A 7,793-nucleotide genomic window follows, 5' to 3' on the forward strand; every position below is an offset into this window, starting at 1 on the left:
TGACTCTATATGCATTCGTTGTGTCTGGAGTCAATTTCTGTCCCATGTTTAGTACATCAAGAGTCGTCAGAATCACCCAGACGCTGCATCAGAACTGATCACTGGCTCCACCCCCGAGTGTCTGACCCCAGGGGTCACATGGGGCCTGAGGTTTTGTGTTTCTGACAAGTCTCCCAACTCCCCCCACCCCCGGCGGGGAGGGGGGTACTCACTCACCCATTCCAGACATGGCCCACCAGGTGGCGCAGCGGGAGTGCCCCGGGACAGGGGCCCTGCTGGTCAGGGACGGGGTTGGGGGTGGGGGTGGGCCCTGCTGGTCGGGGACGCGGTTGGGGGGTGGTGAGGCACCTGGGCACTAGGGACCCTCCCTACAGCCTGTGGATCTCCTCACCCCTTGGGAGGATTTCTGCCCTAACTGCTGTGACCCAGCTTTAGCTGTGGCATTTCAGATCTCAAAAGTAGTAAAATTCTAAATGACACAGACGGGTAATGAATAAAACAGGAAGGAACCGTAAGTCTTTTTCAGTACAGGACTTTTTCACACCCGTGCAATCAGCAGATGCAAAATAGAGCTGAGAAGAACAAAGGGTCTTCCTTCGGCTTTGACTTGTTTGTTCTTACATTTTGTTTGTCGGAGTCAATAGGATCCATTTACTTGTGAAATTAATTTCCTAACCATCTGCTGCCCTCGAACCTAACTCCTGCCGCAGTGTTAACTCTCCCTGTTTAAACTGTGCCTGTCACCGACGGCGAGATAATCGTAAGGGTTTATAGGACTCAGATGTTAACCAGAGGAAGGGGTTATTAGTACGGGAGGCGAAGGGAAGCTAATTAAACATGCAACTAATTACGTGTAGGTTAGAAGTCATGTCATGAATTGTCATTTCGAGTGGTGCGGGTCAGGGTGACGATTGGGAGCACAGGTCATGAATAAATAAATGTTTTTGTAGAAAAAATAATCTCACTTTATTAACAGATGTGTTTCTCAGCGTAGTAAATAAGATGTTGAAGTGTAGGGGGATTACAAGACCTAAGTGCTCAGAAAGTTTGAGCTCAAGCTGGTTGTGTGCAAACCCTGTGGCTTTGTGTCCAAGCATCTGAAATGTTCATGGCAAGCTATATAATTACACTGTGAATCGGGTCTATGATTCCTAGTGTTTTCCGAGGGATGTGAGAAGGCAATTATCAAGAATGCACCTTTGTGGAGGGAAAAAACCCAAACTGTATTAGAGGAATGTCAAGTTATTTTAGCACAAGCAGATTTCTGAACACTTGATTAACAGAGGGTATCTGCCAGAAATCTTTTCTCTTTTTCTATATGTTTCCTTAAACTTTAGATTAGCAAAGAATATTGCCTTTTATCAAGGCAAAGATTTGTATGTGGTGATGGGGAAGAAAAATAGTAAGGAAGCAGGTCATCTTTACAGATGATCCTCGGCACATTTAGAGCCTGAAGCAGCAGCAGGAGGTGAATTAATCTGCCTGCTAAGTGCCCCAGGGCCTGGGCCTCAGCTCTGAAGTGTGCTGTTCTGTAGGCTCTGTTTGGGGAGCACAGAGGGGTTGAGGGCTAAGACGGTAAAATCTGCTGGGAGGGGCATGTGAGATCCTTAATCACAGGTTAATTCAAAGTGAATTTTAAATGGAATCCTACATTTTAATCATCACATCTGGGGTGTATGGGCTGCCCATACTTCTGGTAAAGGATCACCCGGGGCCCCTGCGGTGCATCAGTCAGCTTAGGTGGTCACAGCAAACACAACGGCTGGAAGTCTGAGATCAGCGTGTCAGCCCAGTTGGGTCTTTCTGAGGCCTCTATTCTGGCGGGTAGACACTGTCTTCCCCTGTGTCCTCCCGCGGTCGCCCCTCTGGGAGTGTCTGTGTCCTCTTTTTTGTTTATAAGGACGTGAGTTCCATTGGGTGAGGGAACACCCTAATGAGCTCATTTCACTTTCAGACGTAAAGTCCTCGGTCCATATACAGCTCCATTCTGAGGCCCCAGGTGTTAGAAGGTGACCACACGAACTTGGGAGGGCAGAGTGTTACGGCAGCCACAGCAGCTGTACACACGCGGCTTCCGGACCCAAGGAACCTGCGGAAGCCTTTTGTCAGGAATGAGTCTGTGGCTCGGCAACTGCACCAGCAGCGTCTGGCAACCGAGGGGGACAGAGTCCACCTGTGACAAAGTACGCGTGTGGGTGCCTTGGCTAACGAGGGTAATGGGAGTGCGGTGGTAGGCGTTCTACTTCCAGTGAACAAGATGTTGCTAAAGTTAACACGCTTAGCAAGAACTGAGTTCCGTGTTGACAGGGCACTAATGCTTCTCGTTGAAAAGCAGATTGTGCTTCCCGAGCATGGGAGCCGCTGGCTGGTAGGCAGCGGACTCTGCCGGGCAGCGGGAGAATGCTCTCGCACGCGGCACACGCAGAACCGTGTCTAAGTGGCTACAACTCCATCAAGTCCCCTACCTGCCTCGTGCTTCCCAACTGAGCCTTTTAGACAGAGCGGGTGTGGACCGGCCTGGGCCCACGTGAGAAAATGAGCCTCGATCCTCAGCTCACGGGAGCACATGGCGCTTCCGATGGACCACAGAGGGCTGCACGCGCCCCGGAGAGGCAGGAGACGAGGTGGCAGAGGGTGCACAGCTGACGTCCCCAGAGCATCCCTCCCGTGACCAGACCGCCGGAGATGCAGAACCGTCCTCACCCCGGGAAGGCTTGGGGGACAGCGATTCTCAAAGTGCAGCCTGGGCGGGCAGCATCAGCTTCACCAGGGAATGGGCTGGAAATGCAGGTTCTTGGGCCCTTCCCAGATCTAGCCAACCCAGGAACCAGCGTTTGAACAGGCTCGCTGGGTAAGGTTGCCACATAGAGTAGATACAATACAGGACACACCATTTAATTTGAATTGTAGAGAAACAGTGAATCATATTTTAGTATAAGCATGCTCCAGTTTTTTGCATGAGACATACTAGAATAGGATTCACTATTCGTCTGAAACTCACACCTGACTGGTGTTCTGCCTTTTCCCTGGCAGCTCTCACTCCGCACGATTCTGGCACAGGTCAAAGTCTGGGAGCCACTGGTAGAGATCTGTCTAGGTCAGAATCCCTGTTCTGGCTCTTTCCGTGATGAACCCCAACCTTTTTTCATTAGATTCCCTTCACTTTTATCTCTCTCTGCTCCTCTTATAACCAGTGACTCTGTTCTGCACACTTGCTTTTATGCATCTGGGTGCTAGCGTACCCGAGCCAGGCAGACACCCAGAATGTGGCCGGATTTTGTGTCTGTCACAAGGCATTTGAAATGTAGATACGACTGGGAAGAAGGGCGGTGCTCCGAGCAGCAGTGCCAAGAGGGACTGCGGTCAGCTCCTCCTCATCTCTGCCCTTGTGCTCCCTGATACTGCGTCAAAATTTGTTCTGACGGGGCGCCTGGGTGGCTCAGTGGGTTAAGCCTCTGCCTTTGGCTCGGGTCATGATCTCAGGGTCGAGCCCCGCGTCGGGCTCTCTGCTCAGCAGGGAGCCTGCTTCCTCCTCTCTCTCTGCCTGCCTCTCTGCCTGCTTGTGGTCTCTGTCAAATAAAAAAATCTTAAAAAAAAAAAACACAACTGTTCTGACATTTGCATTTTTCTCCGAAAGCATCACCGTTTTCTCCCACTGGGCCCGCTCCAGAGCAGCCTTCCTCAGGCCCCCAGGTTCTCCAAAGAGAGCGGGAATGTTGGGCACATAACCCTCTCCCAGATCGTCGTGTCAAAATGAAATAACACACGTATGGACTATGGGAACGGCTACAAGCATTATACACTCACCACCTCTACGTCGACGCGACATTCGTCATTACGGAGGGACAAAGCCCTTGGATGAGCCGACACCCAGGGCTGCACTGGTCCGTCCTGGCCTCCATGTGGGCGTGGGGCCAGAAGGTCCGGGAACGGGGCCACCATGTGTATTTGTGGAGTTCTGAAAGGCAGAGACATCCCAGTTACTGGCCGCGAAAGCTTGTTTCCAGGATGGGTAGTGGCTCGGACGATGCCATCTGTCGCCCCGGGTCCCCGTCCCTGCTCCTTTCTCGTCTGTCTTCTCCCTCTTTTTTTTTTTTTTTTTTCATCAGTGGCTCCTTACTTCTGTCAGGGATTATTTTAAAATGCCCCGATGAAAGCTGCATGGGCTGCTATGTATTTGTTTATGGCTTGTGGCTCACTGGAAAGGAGCCAGATCGTGCACACTCTGACCAGCACTCAGCCCCCCAAGTTCATCAGCGCATTCGTAGGACCCTCCAATCCTCGTCCTCCTGTGCATCAGGTTCATGCCTCCACATGTACACACCAAATAGGTCACATTAAACGCAAAGAAAACAGAACGCCGTTCTTAAAAATTGTTGGGGAACGAGCTCTAGCTTTGATTTTGGGTTGGAATCTGAGCTGTTTAGAGGTTGAAAGGCCAATCCTTTCCTATGAAGGGCACAGCAGGTGCTGTACCCTATTGTTCATGATCCACAGTAACTACCAACCAGGACTGCTTGAATTAGTGACCCAGGGTGTGTGTCAGCTGAGAGCCTACGGTGGTCGTATAATATTTGGCAAATGTGTTAGAGAAACGGAGGTAAATGGCTCTGCTCTTGCTGGCGGCGCATCCGAACACAGACAGAAAATTGTGGCGCCCGGTGATGATGGAAGTTAACACTGGGTTTTCTTTTCCTTGAGCAGAATCTGGCCAAGGATTCAGTACGACAAGAAAACGGAGTTTTATGCTTACGAAGAAGCATATTGCAGTCAAGATACAGATTGTTCACATTTTTTTCAGGCTTGAACTGGGACAGTGACGTGTGGTCTGGACAGTTCAGGCTGGGGCTGCGTGTGTGGCCTTAACAGTAATGCGGTTTGGGGCTGGGGGGCTCAGACGGTGAAGCGTCAGCCTTCGGCTCAGGTCATGGTCCCAGGGCTCAGGGATCGAGCCCCGTGTCAGGCTGCTTGCTCAGCAGACACCCCGCTTCTCCCTCTGCTCCCCACACTTGCTCTCCCTCTCTCTCTCTCTTAAATAAATAAACAAAATATTCAAGCGAAACAAAACAGCGATTGGAATTGTATTCGTGAAAGACCATTCCAGGAGCGGCTGGGGTTTCAGCCCTGGTGCCAAACGGGGAGATGCCGCCCTCATGACATGGGCACTCCATGCTCGCTCCGGGACGAGACATCGCTCGGGTTTATGAAGACCGCTTCTGACAAGGCCAGCACGACCGCCATGTGCTGATTTCCACCCTGGGATTCAGACAAACACATGGTCAGCCCCGATGTGGCTCCAGATGCGGGGCAGGGGGCCGGCCCGAGCAAGGCCCAAGTGCAGGTGCTGCCGGAGGCGGGAGAGCAGCCAGCGAGTAAAGGTGACAAACAGGACAGAAAGCAGGGAAGGCAGTGATAGGGCTTGATACCAGGGAGGGACTCCACTGGTTTGCGAGGGTTTTGGGTCATAATTATTAAAGGCCGACCAGAGGAGCTTCGGTGACTCATGAGATAGCCCCTAATCCCAGCTACCATGATCCCCTGCTCAAGTTCCCCAAAAGAGAAATGTGGGAATTAACTTCCAAATATTATGCTCTAAAATCATATGATGCCACCGTGGATGTGGTTAAAAGGCACAGCGCCCCCATCATCCACCATCAGTTTGGCCGCCGCTCTGTGCCTGCACTGGGGGCTGAGCTGTGCACGCCCCCGACCCCAGGACCCCTCCTCACAGACCCCTCCCTGCTCCTACCCAGAGCTCAGGCCTCGAGCCAGTCCAGGGTTCGTGTATGCCGAGACCCAGGCAGCAGAACTGCCCAAGAAGGACACCGGTGAAGTCCTCTGTGCGGGCTGCTGTCTTCAGATGACGTGACAATGGAAAGCCGTATTGGGCTTCTCCAGAGGAAAGAACCAACACTGTGTGTGCGTGTCTGGACACAAAACGAGAGAGGGAGGAAAGCAGGGAGAGCCTGGGCGGGAGAGATTTATTCGAGGAAGTGGCTCACGCGACTGGGGAGGCTGGTCTAAAATCTGCAGGGTGGGCCGGGGGCTGGAGACCCCGGGAAGACTTCGTGCTGCCGTCCTGAGTCCGAAGGCTGTCTGGAGGCGGATCTCCCTCTCCCTCGGGGGAACTGTAGTCTGAAGACCTAAACGGACTGACATTACGGGGGTCATCCACTTGAACGTCTGCTAATTTGAACGTTAATCTCATTTACCGAATACCTTCGCAGAAATCCCCGGAATGATGCCCGACCAAATATGGTGGCCTGCGGCCCCGTGTCCGCGGCAGCGCCCTGGGAGCGGGCTTGGGAGGGCAGGAGGCCCGCGCAGGGCTGTGCGGCCCGCAGCACTGGAGGAGAGGGGCGCGGGGGAAGCCAGGAACACCGGGCAGGCAGGCGCCCGCAGCACGAGGCCGGCAGCGCGAGGTCGTTCTGACCACAGGTGGGAAGCTGCTGAAGGAAGAGCGGGAGGTGCGGAGGGCCGGGGCCACCCCGTAGGGCTTCCAGGTTCACGCCGTGTGCACCTTGCTGAACAGAGACGGCCCGGAGCCAGCCTCCTGGGAGGCAGAGTGCTGTCAGACGCCTAGGAGCTTCCTTACCCTTTCACCCCCAAAGGATGTGTTAGCCATGGCCGGTTCCCTAACCAGCACTTCTGGACATGGTCGTGTTACACGAACAGCCCTGTTTTCTTCCATCCTAGGTGGCACTGCATCGCCTCATTCTGCGTCACAACGTGGAGACCCCGACAAAGGCAAGTTTCCGGCCAGAACACAACGGGCGCCCGCTTCTAGCGTCCTGGAGGTCGGCCCCTCCTTCACATGATGACTGCCGCAAACCTTTCCGGGGACTTCGACGGTGTTTTCTTTGCACCCAGCCTGTAAGTGGTCACCACTCGGCGCTTGCGAGACGGCTGACGTCTGGCTACCACAAAAGGCACACAGCTTAGCAAAGGAGCCTAAAGCCAAAGGTTTACGGGGAGTCCCCTCAAGGATTCTAAAGTGGTCCTTTCAGGGTCCTTGAGAGAGAAGCCTCCGGAAGCGGGGCGAGCGCGAGCGCCGGGCGCGCCGGCGTGTGCACACGTGCAGTCTCTCGGGCTTCTCTCACCGGGAAGCCGGGGGCTCTAAGAGGCTATCTGTAGCTCCTTTGACAAAACCATCTCGAGGCGGCTCGATTAGAAGAAGCACTTGAGAGGAACAAAGCACGCGGTTCAGCGCGTGGATGAGGGCGGCCGCGGGCTCTCCCGCAGGCTCCCAGAGCTTCCCTGAGGGGCAGGGGCCTCTCCCTGGGGGGTTGCCAAGGGGCCGAGGCCACTTGCTGGGGACCGAGAGGACCAGACACTGGCAAGACCGGCCTCTTCTCTGCTACCAGAGAGGCCCACCCAACGGCCTGACAGGCTGCTCCGAAACAGCAAAAACAAGAGGGCACCGACCTGTCGAGTGCCCGCAGTTCTGGGGGCGTTCCGTGCCCCTCCCCGACGCCTCCTCGCTGTGGCTGGAGCCCCAGGCCAGGCCTTCCCTTGTCTTCTGAATCCTGATGACGGGGAGAGGATGAGACCTCACATGTCCAGCTCAGGCCCCATCACACCCCTGCCTTCTCCGGGTTCCATGAAAGGCTCAGGGCTGTGCTCAGGGCTGTGCTCAAAATTCAGGAGAGGTTTGGGGTTTCCCCCTCTACAAGCAGGCATTTGCTAGCAGCAGCCAGCTGTGTAAACGGGAAGTTGGGGTACATGTTAGACTTTTCCTGTTTTAGGACATAGGAAGAAAGATAACCGAGCAGGAAAAGTCGGAGAAGTGGGCC

The sequence above is a fragment of the Mustela lutreola genome, chromosome 12 (assembly GCF_030435805.1).
Source record: "Mustela lutreola isolate mMusLut2 chromosome 12, mMusLut2.pri, whole genome shotgun sequence".
In the NCBI taxonomy this organism is placed as follows: domain Eukaryota; kingdom Metazoa; phylum Chordata; class Mammalia; order Carnivora; family Mustelidae; genus Mustela; species Mustela lutreola.